The following is a 12,487-nucleotide window of genomic DNA, read 5'->3' on the forward strand; positions in this document are numbered from 1 at the left end:
TATGACTTTGGGTTCACAATTTGCTTCTCTGGTTCTCAGTTACTTTTTCTTATAAAACAAGGGTCTTCTCTAAGGCTAATTCACAATTCTAACCACCCCCCATAATTTATCTGATTCACACATCATTGTTTCACTTTCTTGACCCTTACTCTCTGGCTATAAACCAGCATAAGTTCCTTTATCTTTTCTGTTTCAAATTTACACATCTTGGCATCCCTGTCCATAATCATCCTGACTCTCCAATCCCAAAAAGGCTAGTGGAGATTTCCTCAACATTCACTCACTAAACTACTGCAAAGTGCTGTGAACATTCTCACCACCTATGACCAATGACCCCTTTATATCCAGTTCCCATACATCTCTGTCCAACCTCATCAGACATGAATCTTTGGCAGCATTTAGCACTATATTACAAACTGGAGCCAAAGAGACTAACAGAGTTCAAAACCTGTGTCACCATTAACTAGCAGCTTGTCTTTGGGTTTATATCTCAATTTCTTCATTTGTGAAATTTGCGTAATAATATTGATTACCACACCAGGTGGGTGGCAAATTTAAATGAGATAATACTCAAAGTACCTGGCACATCGCACATGCTAAGTAAATGTTACCAACCATTAATAAGTATGTTGTCCCCCTAGAACACCTTTTCAACTTTAGCTTCATTCTTTCCTTATTCTCTTCCCATTCTTTACAAGGCTTTACAATCTGCTTGGACTCTCTTTCCTTTTCAGTGATAATTTAAAGTATGTTTTTACCAATAGTCTCAATTCTTTTCTTCCCTTGTCTTTATACCTCATCTTCCCTCAAAAAACCCCAGCACTCAATCAGTCTAAAAGCCATGGGCTATAAGACCTTATAGAAAGTGGATGTCTGATAAGTGTATCTACCAGAATTATAGTATCTTGCTTTTACCAACATAACTTCTCTAAGTTGATAAAAGCTTTCAAATATCTCTGCAAATAAACATCACATTGAAAGAACATATTTTACACAAGTTCCACTACTACTGAATTCCTTTAGACCAGTGTTTTCAACAGGGATGACTTTGCTTCCCAGGAGAAGTTTAACAATATCTAGAGTTTTTGCTGACCTGACTGGGGAGGTGGCACAAGTCTGCAGGGTATAGAAGCTGGGGACACTGCTAACACCCCAGAATGCACAGGACAGAACCCACAACAAAGAGTTATCCGACCAACAGTGTCAATAATGACCCCACTGATAAACACTAACTTATACACATTACAAACATTTTAAAAAGAACAAGAAATCAGAAAAAAATAAAAATTATCATGCTTACTTGCAATTTGGATTTATATAAATGTTGATCATCTGGACCTCCAATAATGGTTGCTTTGAGATAATAGCTAATGACAGCAGCACACTTTGACAAATCAGTATTTCTCAGCACACTTTGACAAATCAGTAGATCTCAACCTTTCTAGTTAAGAAAGGTTGAGATCCACCATGCCACACTCTTTTCCAGCTTGACCACTCTCCTTGGATGATCTATGTTTTAGGTAAGGAAAGTGTCACATTCCTTCTTCTAGTGATTTTTACAACCCCCATTGCACAAAGAACAATGGAGGGAATCAGCACCTTCTGATTTTTCCTTGGGAGGAAGGAAGTCAACCAAATAACTTTCTATATGCAAGATCTTAGTTGCTGTGAAAATGGACTGGACACTGGAAATTTCAGTGATTTTTATAATTCGAAGTTTGTGGATTTAAACAAGTGAACTATAAACTTGAATGGGAGAGGGGATGAGAGGAGGGGAGAGAGAGAACAGAGAGGGGGGCTTGCTGAAACCACTTTATTTTATTGACTTAAATTCTGTCATTAGAGATTTATCTCTTTAAGCTTTTTTTTTTCTTTATGATTTTGTTTATTTATTCAACAGAGAGAATGAGAGAGCACAAGAGCGGGGAATGGCAGGCCAAGGGAGAGGGAGAAGTAGGCTCATCGCTGAGCAAGGAGCCTGATGCAGGGCTCCATCCCAGCACCCGGTGATCATGACCTGAGCCAAAGGCAGATGCTTAACCTTCTGAGCCATCCATGCACCCCATAGATTTATCTCTTTGAATTATGGAGGCCGCAGAAGTGTCCTGTGGTAGTAAGTGCTAAGAGATCTAGAATGGGGGCACCTGGGTGACTCAGTCAGTTAAGCATCTTACTTTCAATTTCAGCTCGGGTCATGATCTCAGAGTCAAGGGATTAAGCTCCCCAGGAGGCTCTACACTCAGCAGGGAGTCTGAGTGTTTCTCTTTCTCTCTCTCTCTCCCTCCACCCCTCACCCCACTCACACTCTCTCTCTCTAAAATAATTTTTTTTTTTTAAGAAAGATCTAGGATGATCTCATAAAGGATTGGTAAAGATGATAAGAAAGGGTAGAGGGAAGACTTGTTAAAAATGAAATGTTCTTTCTTCACACATTGGTCCATTAGTTAACTATTTGAAGCAACACTCTTCTTATTTCTACCCTACTAAGTTATTTTAAATTTTAGAATAGAGGACTTCAAAGAGATGTAAAGAAGGGGTAGTTGTCTTTAAGATTAGGCTGTGAGGGAGACTGAAGGATGTGATACATTATAATTACCATATACCTCTGTAATATATACATATCTATGTCTGTATAATACACAACACATATTGTGTTAGCATATGTACACAATCTCTTTGATCCTTGCAACCAATCGTGATGGCAGCAATTATAATTACTATCTCTACATTAGTTTTTACACAGGAAGGACTGAGGCTCAGGTGACAATACCAGACACACAGCCAATGATAGAATGTTTAACCACAAGCTCAGTGTATATTTCCCTGACCTATCCAGCCTTTCTGTTTAAATATTCATCTGGTCATCTTGCCTAAAGCCTGGTCTTACCCATGACATGGATTATCTTTCTAGATCCTTTTTAACCAAGTGCTTCCTGAGGTGGAGAGAGTATGGGAGAGGGTAAGGATCTTGGGAAGGATCATAGGGTTTTCCCTGATTGGTTGTATATTATAAAAACACTCAAGTGAAACTCCACTCTTCTGTGAAGTCTACCCACTAATGCAGATTTGGCTTCTAATTATACATTACTGAGAGCACCAAAAATAATTAAAAATTTAGCAGATCCATGAAATGGAAAAGAGGATCTTGCAATAGCTCTCCAACTGACAATGGTTCAGGACACTGGGCTCAGGTCCAGGCTTCAGAAATTTTTCTCAAAACCATCTAACCTTTTATAATAATTAACATTTCTGTTGTTTTTTCTGCTTCTTAAAAAATAACAATTTCAACATCCTTTTCCTTTTTATTAACTTTCCAACATAAAATTGCATCTGCAGAATAATACAGCTGGGAAGGATATCTGACTTAGATCATAAGGCACCAAAAAAAAAAAAACCTCTTACAGGCCAAGAGTATATGTCCATTTGGGTCTGGAGCAAGGCAGAGAATGGCCCTGACAAAGGCCCTATTTTAACACCCACCAGGTCTCCACTCTGGTGTAAGGGCCTCCTGCAGAGCTCGTGTTGCCAATTCTTTGCCTTGATGTGGACAAGGGAGGAGCCGTTAAAATTTTAGAATGACCAAACTCAAAAATAAACTAGAAAAAAGAAAAAATAAAATAAACAGAAATGCATGAAGGCAAAGGGGATAGTAAAAGACTACAAGGGAGAAAAAACTAATAGAAAAAACAAGTTATTAGATGAAGAATTGTGCGAATGTTTAAAAACAAAATTTTCTTTCACATAAAAATTCTAATTTCAATGTATTTAAACAGGAAACAATGGGGAACACAAAAAGTCACCTCTAAAGCTAATAAAAAAATGTTGTTTTGTTTCACAATAAATAAAACATTGTTTTATTTCTTACTTAAAAGTAAGAAAGAGACCTGCTATCTCATTGTCTTACTGTACTTCTAGCAGTATAGCTTTGAAGAAAGGCAGTTGTAGTCATTCATTCTCTTACTAAAAAAAAAAAAAAAAAAAAAAGTTGTACTCCAGATGTATTCTGGGGGGAGCTAAATTCTGTAGATACAAATACTAAAAAAATCTAACCCTAATACTTAAAGAACAACCCAGGATAGCCAGGGAAGCTAACTTGTTAAAACAACAATAACAACAACACACACACACACATGCACAGTATTACAATGATCCTTGATAAGTGTTATTACAGAGAGAGGATTTAATGAGAGAACAAAAGAGGTAGTGGTCAATCCTTCCTGCTAGAATTAAGAAAGACTAAGAAAATGACATTTCATGTGAGTCTTAAAGAGTAAACAGGCATATTTTTCATGTAAAGTAAATAGAAATTCTAGAACCAGAAACAGAAAATACATGATGTATTTGAAAAAGTGGTAGGGCCAGATCATTTTAGACCTTGAATGACAAGGATATACTAAGTGTAGACTTTCTTTAAAAATGAAAAGGAATAGGAGTCAGTTGTTGTTTTTGCTCATCCAAAATTCTTTAAGTAACAGCATGAATTTTCTTTTGGGGATCTGCTCTCCCCCACCTCACCCCACCCTGCCATGTAGTCCTGGTGAAAAAAATCAGTCACAGGTCTTCACCTTCACCACTTCCCTGAGGCCTCCTATGACTTAACCTGAGCCAGTCACTCTCTCCAAAGAATGTGACTCTTGAGTGGAGTGCCTGATACATAGTCCAGATAAGGCTGAGTCATTGAAATACTGACATTCCCCCCAAAATGCCCATGAGGTACTAACCAAGATCCCTGATCAGTTTTTCCTTATTTCTATAAATATCAATATCCTTCAAAAATTCTTTTTGGGGGTGCCTGGGTGGCTCAGTGGGTTAAGCCTCTGCCTTCTGCTTAGGTCATGATCTCAGGGTCCTGGGATCGATGCCTGTATCGGGCTCCCTGCTTAGCAGGGAGCCTGCTTCCCCTCTCCCTGCCTGCCTCTCTGCCTACTTGTGACCTCTCTCTGTCAAATAAATAAATAAAATCTTAAAAAAAAAAAAAATCCTTTTTGGAGGACTTTCAACGAACCCATGTCAGTGTTTGTCATTTGTAACTAAAGAATTGTTGAGACAGGAAGTTATTTCAGGTTCATGACAAGACAAGGTTACGGCCAGGATAGCATTTTCAGTAGATAATTATGTTAGAATAGAGGATGGATTGGATGAGGGTGGGATTGAAGGCTAGGAGATCAATCTGGAAACTACTATAGTAGTCCACATAGAAGATAGGAACTAGCCCTTGAGAAGTGGTTCTGAAATAGAAGGTAAATATGACACATAGAAAGGACTTATATCTTGTAAGTTATATGTTTACAGGTTAATACAACTATTAGCTTGTAAATTATCTAGTTGGATGTGAGGATAAAGTAATAGAGGTTGCTTAGCATGAGTTCCCTGATTTCTGGTGTAAATGACTAGATAGCAGTATTAGCTATAGAAGAAGCAATTTAGGGCAAAGTTTAGCTCAGTTTGCAATTCATGGTTTGATTTACTAGTGGATTATCCAGATGCAGATGCCTAAGGAGGAACTGGCTTCCATCTCTGCTAAGCATAGATTTGGACGTCATCAACAGACAATTGATAGTAAAAGCATGAAAGTGAATGACATTACCCATCATCAGACAAGGTGAAGCATGACTCTGTACGATATCTGAATAGTCTAAATGTGGTTGTAAAGAATTGTATTTTAGAATCTCATGGACACTACTAAAAATTTTTTTAATCACTTTTTTTTTCATGAACTATAAGAAATTCCTGGTGTATTTTTATGAAACATCATAGTATATCAGAATGATTCTTAGTTTTGGGTTCAAATCAAAAGAAATTAAAAAAAATAAAAATTTTTAAAAATCAAACTGAAATTCCTTACCAGCCATTAGTCAAGTCCATTACCTTCCTATAAATTTGGTTGACTCAAATATCAAAATAGGAATCCTACAGAGTATCTTTGAAGATTAAATAAAATGATCTTTAAGAGATTACTGGAACTATGCAGAAGCTCCTTTACTTGCAAAGACTTAGATTGCATAAGGCCAAACTTAAGTCAATGTGTTTAAATCCAAAGAAACACCCAGGTTTCAGCTTGTCGTCCTAGACACATTTCTCTAAAATAACTTAAAACTAAACATAGTCTTATCTTCCACTGATATATATAGATATAGATATAGATATAGATATATATAGAGAGAGATATATATTCATTCATTCAATTAGGAGTCTTTTTCAAAATATGACTGTTGCATTTATATGAAAATATGTGAATACAGTGAAGGGAAACTTGTTAGCGTGTGGCAATAGTATTTACTGCCTCATCACTGGTTTTAATGTGTGAAATCTGAAGGAGCTCGGAGCCAATGGAAGCTCCACCAGCTCGGGGCCATCATCCTAACTTTAGGACAGAGCACATTTAGTGCTTACAAGCCCCTCCATTTATAAACCCACAGCCTTCCTCGTGAACTTCTAACGCAGTAGTGGGCACACTGGCTGCAAATTAGAATCACCTGGGAAGTAAAAACTACAAAAGATAAAAGCAAGCCATTTTCACATAGTGAAAGCCAACAGATGGAAAATTTGCAAGTAGAAAATTTTCTGTACCGGATATAAATAGGCACTCAATATATATTAGCTTCCTCTCTAAATTACATGCTTGCTCTGCCCCTCCTTAACCCATCATCCACCTTTGGATAATAAATGCATTAGGCAGATCTTGTCTAATCCTGAATTCTAATCTCTGGTGAGCTATTAATATTCAGTGATTGTGCTTCTTCCCTTCGTAGAATGGAAGAGAGTTTGCGTTCCTGAGTGGGGCTCCTCAGGGTATTCCCATCCCATTTACTCACAGAGACAGTGATAATGACCCATTCAAAAAGGATGATGTTTATTCAAAACAGAATGAGGCAAAAGAGATGAAACACTGAGAGAGATCGGTGTGTGGGGGTTGAGAACGAGATGATGGTTCCAGACAAGGACAGGGCTCCTTTTCTCTCATCACAAACAGGCGACTATTGGTGCATTATTACAGGGATGGGCCCTTTCCTCCGCACCATGAGGCACACACCACAGCTGACTGGAAAAGCTGACTCATTCTGAGCAGCTGCCCTAGTGAACACAAGGAGAGAGAGAGAAGGGAAGAATTTCCACGATCACAAACAAACAAAAGGGAGCATGGAAACTAACATCTCTTCCTAAAATGTTTCAAAGCTCCGAGGACCGGGAGGGAGGCAGAGAGGAAGAAGAAGGAAGGAAGAAGGGAGGAAGAAGTAAGGAAAGAAGGGAGGGAGGGATATAAATACAGAAGCATATAAATAACAATACAGAGCCATATAAATAACACATCAGAAATGACTTCACATAAAACAGTGTGGTCAAGAAAGGAGAGTATGGGATTTGGAATTAAAGAGAACCAAGCCTAGGTTCGAGCTTTGGCCCCTATATTTTGCTGAATTCCTTTTAGAGGTCACTTAACCTTTCAGTGACTCCATTTAGGAGTGAAATGATAATAAGTATAAAATATTAATATAAAAAATGCTGGTTATCTGTGTGAAAAGGACAGTAACAATTTAGTCCACAGTTAGGGTGAGCCAAGCAGAAACATGACTTTGTTTCTTCCCCACTTGCAACATGGTACAAATCTCATGCCCATGCCCAGACATTTTTGCTGCTGAACAGAGTTGGGTTAGACATCTAATAGCTAATGTTAAGCAGGAACGAAAACATATCTCTGAACACGAGTAGGCGAGAGTGCAATTACAGTAAAGGCTGCATTTATAGCAGATCCCATCTTACATTTTTATCCCCCCAAAGCAACAAAATCTGTAACATTTTGAAGCCTATTTCAATCATATAAAACGTACATTACCAAATAGCTCTCATAGCTTCTGTGTCTAAAATAGCAATATGCAGATTATTTTGTAGTTGTCAACAGCAATGTATTGGTCCTTATTTTACATTTGTGTAACCAAAGGACCCCTTTTGACAACTTTCCAAACAACTTCTAATTTGAGTTTGAGACATCACTTCAAGGAAGCTGGAAACTGATTGCAGGTTTTTAATGATAATCGTTTGGCTTGCCCTGCTCTGCCATGAAGATACAGGTGGCTCTTCTCCTTCCTTGCATTCCAGCAGGGCACCCTGATGTCTACAGAATTATGAAGTAGGAAAAAAAAAGAAAAAAGAAAATAGTTTTGTAATGTCTGATGATATTGAGATTGACTTATATAGTAAATGCAATTTTAAAACTAAAGGGTAAAGTTTTCTCTACTTCTATTGCTTTCTACAAGGGATTAGAAAAGACCATGAGCAGGAAAATAATGTGTTCAGATCACTTTAGATTGGAGGGTTTAATAATCCCATCCTTCACAGGACTTCATTTGCTGGCTATTATGCCTTTCAAAATCTGTATCTCCAGCCTAGATTTTGCTTCAAAAGCCTTGCCACGTTTTAACTGCATATTGGACACATCCACTTAAACGTTTCTCAGTTACCTTGAACTCAACCTTTTTTTTAAGATTTTATTTACTTTTGTGAGAAACAGAGGAGAGCATGAGCAGGTGGGGGTGGGTCAGAAGGAGGAGCAGACTTCTCGCTGAGCAGGGAACCCAACGTGGGACTCGATCCCAGGACTCTGGGGTCATGATCTGAGCCTAGGGCAGACACTTAACCAACTGAACCACCCGGGTGTCCCAAACTCAACATTTCTAAAACTCAATTCACATTTTTCCATTCTCCGCCCCCCTGTGTGTCCTTAGACACACACACATGCACACACAACCCCCCATGACACAGACGATCTCTGTGTTCCAGTATTTGTCATGACAGGCTAGTCTCATTCTGTGACCACAAACAGCCCCCAAATCTCAAAAGCATAACTATTCTAAAGTTATCTCCAGCTCACACAAGGTCCTACTCTCTTGACCGGGTAACAATCCAAAGCAGCTGTCCTCCACGGTGTGGCTCGGAAGTCTTAGCTGCTTTGATTTTGTGGTCCAACCATGTCAAGAAATGGCCCTCCTGCTTCTCACCAAAGAAGAATTAAAAGACTAGAGAATGGCCCGAGGGTTTCCATGGCTTTGTCCCAAAAATAACATACATTGCTTCCATCCACATTCCACTAGCCAGAGATAGTTCCATGGTCCTTCCTAACTGCAAGGATGTTGCCAAGTATAGTTGTTGGTGCGTCAGAAAGAAGGCATAAGAAATGCACACCACATGGCATTGTCTTTGGCTCAATTTCCTAGGCCAGAAAACCCTGGGAATGGGCTTCCTCCATCTTTTCCCATCACCCTCACATGCCATCAGTCCATAAGTGGATACCATTAATTCTACTTGCTCCGTATCTCTTGAATCAGTATATATATATATAGAGAGAGAGAGAGAGAGTATATATATATATATATATATATATATAGTATATGTATATATACACACACATATGATCTGTTTTCCCACCTCCCTACTTTATAAATCCGAACTCTCATCACACCTCTCTCTGATGGTCACAACTTCCTCACAGATCTCCCTGTCTTGAGGATTCTCTCTCAAATCATTTCTCTATACAACAGCCATAATGATCTTTTTAAAATGCAAACATGATTGTATTGACTTAAGCTCCTGCTTAAAACCTTTCTGTAGCTCTTTCTTTAAAAAAAAAAAAAAAAAAAGCCCAAATCTGTAAACATGATTCATAAAGCCCTGCATTACCTGGTCAGGGCTTACTTCTCTAAATCCATCTTTTGCAAACATATACCTTGCTGTGGCTGCAGTGATGAGCTGCTTAGGTTCCCCTTCAACTCTGATGCACTCATTTCTCCAACCACTGAAACATTGCCAACTGATAGCTCACAGCTGAAATTATTTTCCAGAAATTGCCTTCAACCAGAGGAAGTTGCCTCACCCAAGTTTATCCCATTACCTTTGTGGCAGCCTTTATCTGTGGTCAATGGAGGATACAAAGACCCTCTCGTTACTTCAATCTGTGACAAATTTAAGGAGCCATCCGGGTTCCAGAAATCTCTAAGGGACAGCATCAGATCTCTGTCATCACTCCTCAGGGCTCAGCTGCTCCAGCTTCTGCTCAGGTCTGCACCCCCTGACTCCCTGACAGGTGTCATCAACTGAGAGCATTCCTCCAATAACCTCCTACACTGACATCTTTGCCTCAGAATCTGTTTCCTAGGGAACCTAAAATGTGCCTCAAATTCTGTGCTTCAAGCATTTGAAATGCAACACCCAGAATATGTTCTTCCTTCTGGCCCCTTGCTCATGTGGTATCTGAGACCTGTAATGCCAATGCCACCTCCCTCATTTTGCCAGAGTCATCCCTACTTATTCTTAAGGACTTGAATGTCACATCATGTCAACAAAGAACATTATACTTCCAAAGAGGCCCTCTCATGGAGTCCCTGTTAAGGACTGCATATACATCTCCCCTTCCTCAAAACCCTACTCTCAGATATGCAATGACAATTAATTTTAGGTGACATGAGGAACTTACCATAAAAATCTGTGATTCCACATATTTGACTCTGGGATTGAAGTCCAGAAAACATAGGTTGTTTATTTATTTATTTTATTCCGAACATAACCCTTACTAGCTCTCTGGGCTCATTAGCACCTTCTGTTAATCTGGGAATCTCTGATTTCCCTGAACTCTGCAGCAGGGCCTTGGGGAGACAGAGTGCTCTCGGGATTCCTTCCGCTGCCTCCTCTACCCAATCACTTACAGACCATTTGGATGTGGCAACAGCTGAAGGCTTGGATTCTTTCAGGGATCTTCAGCTTCTTCTGTGTTACATCTTCCCCTTCGCTTCTCTCACCAACCTCAAGGTCAGGGGCTGACTCTCTGCGTGGTCCTCCAACATCCTGAGACCTCTCTACCCCTGCCATAGCGAGTCTACCTCTTTGATCTAATTTTTGACTTATCTTTCGGTATCCTAAGGGAGGATAAAGCAATTTAGAAAATTACTTCCTCTCTTACAATCTGTTTCAGAGTTACTACCTTCCTAAAAGGGTCAAGAAAGTCAGCTTCAAAATTTAAGACTAATCAGTGGCCTCTTTTCTAAGCAATACCCTCCTTTTCCTTCCCTGGAGCAGGAAGCCTGGCAGCTCAGCGTGAGGTAGGTGAAAGCTGCAGGAAAATACACATTTAGGAAGAATATGAAAACGTGTGGGTTTGATGTTTGCCAAGAATTATCCCCCATTACATTTATTCATGTGTCTGACACTCCGGAGTGTTTCCTGTCAGCTGTAAGTATTTTGATTTGTCTTTGAAAATTCAGTGACTAATATAGTACATAGCACATGGCAGGTGCCCAAACATTATTTGTTGAAAGACATTCAGAATATCTCTACCTCCAAGTTCAGGTCTTTTATGATGCTTCTCCTATCCCGAAAAGCTCCCTTGGTTTATCTCTTTAAACTCTTGTCTCAATTCCCCTTTAAGTAAAATTCATCCTCTGAGATACCAATCTCCTCCATTTTCACCAGTAATCTATGCATTTGAGTATGTAGTAAAACAAAAATAGGCTAGATCTTTGTACATACAGTAAACATACTGTTATTTTTAGCACTGGTTTGCACTTGTGGTATATATTTATATACTTATTTTTGATGTTTATTATTTATTTTTTCATCTTCTTCAACGATTTCCCTCAGACCTTTCGTTAGACTCTAAACTGCTAAGGATAGAAAACTTTTTTTTTTCTCTCTTTTGTATCATCTGTCTTTGGTATAATTTTTTGCCACATACAGTTTAAAAACTAATGTTAACCAGCACACAAATAATTAAGAAAGGGAATTAGACTTCAGGCTTATAAATAACTTCCAGGTATTTGTTCTACTTAGGTACTGAGGTACACAAGAATTTCTAAACCTGGCTAAGGCTACATAGCTGTGATCATAAAAATAATAGTGGGATGCCTGGTGGCTCACTCAGTTAAGCGACTGCCTTCAGCTCAGGTCTTGATCTCAGAGTCCTGGGACTGAGCTCCACATTGGGCTCCCTGCTCAGTAGGGAATTTGCTCCTCTCTCTTTCCCTCTCTCTCTCACATAAAAAAATAAAATCTTTAAAAAATAGTAATAACTCACATTTATTGAGCTACAACTACTATGAGCCAGTCTACTTATAAAGAATACTACTTCAGGGGACACCTGGGTGGCTCAGTCATTAAGCGGCTGCCTTTGGCTCAGGTCATGATTTTAGGGTCCTGGGGTCAAGGCTCCTCCACATCAGGCTCCCTGCTCAGCAGGATGCCTGTCTCTCCCTCTCCTACTCACCCTGCTTGTGTTCCCTTTCTTGCTGTCTCTCCCTCTGTCAAATAAATAAATAAAATCTTTAAAAAAAAAAAAAGAACACTACTTTGTGGTACCTGGGTGGCTCAGTGGGTTGAGTAATCACCACTTGATTTCGGTTCAGGTCATGATCTCTAGGTTGTGAGATCAAATCTCCACGATGGCCGTGGAGCCTACTTAAGATCCCTCTCTCTCCTTCTGCCCCTCCCCACCTCTTCTTCT

Source organism: Lontra canadensis, unplaced genomic scaffold (assembly GCF_010015895.1).
Source record: "Lontra canadensis isolate GAN:19392208 unplaced genomic scaffold, GSC_riverotter_1.0 scaffold27, whole genome shotgun sequence".
NCBI classification, from domain to species: domain Eukaryota; kingdom Metazoa; phylum Chordata; class Mammalia; order Carnivora; family Mustelidae; genus Lontra; species Lontra canadensis.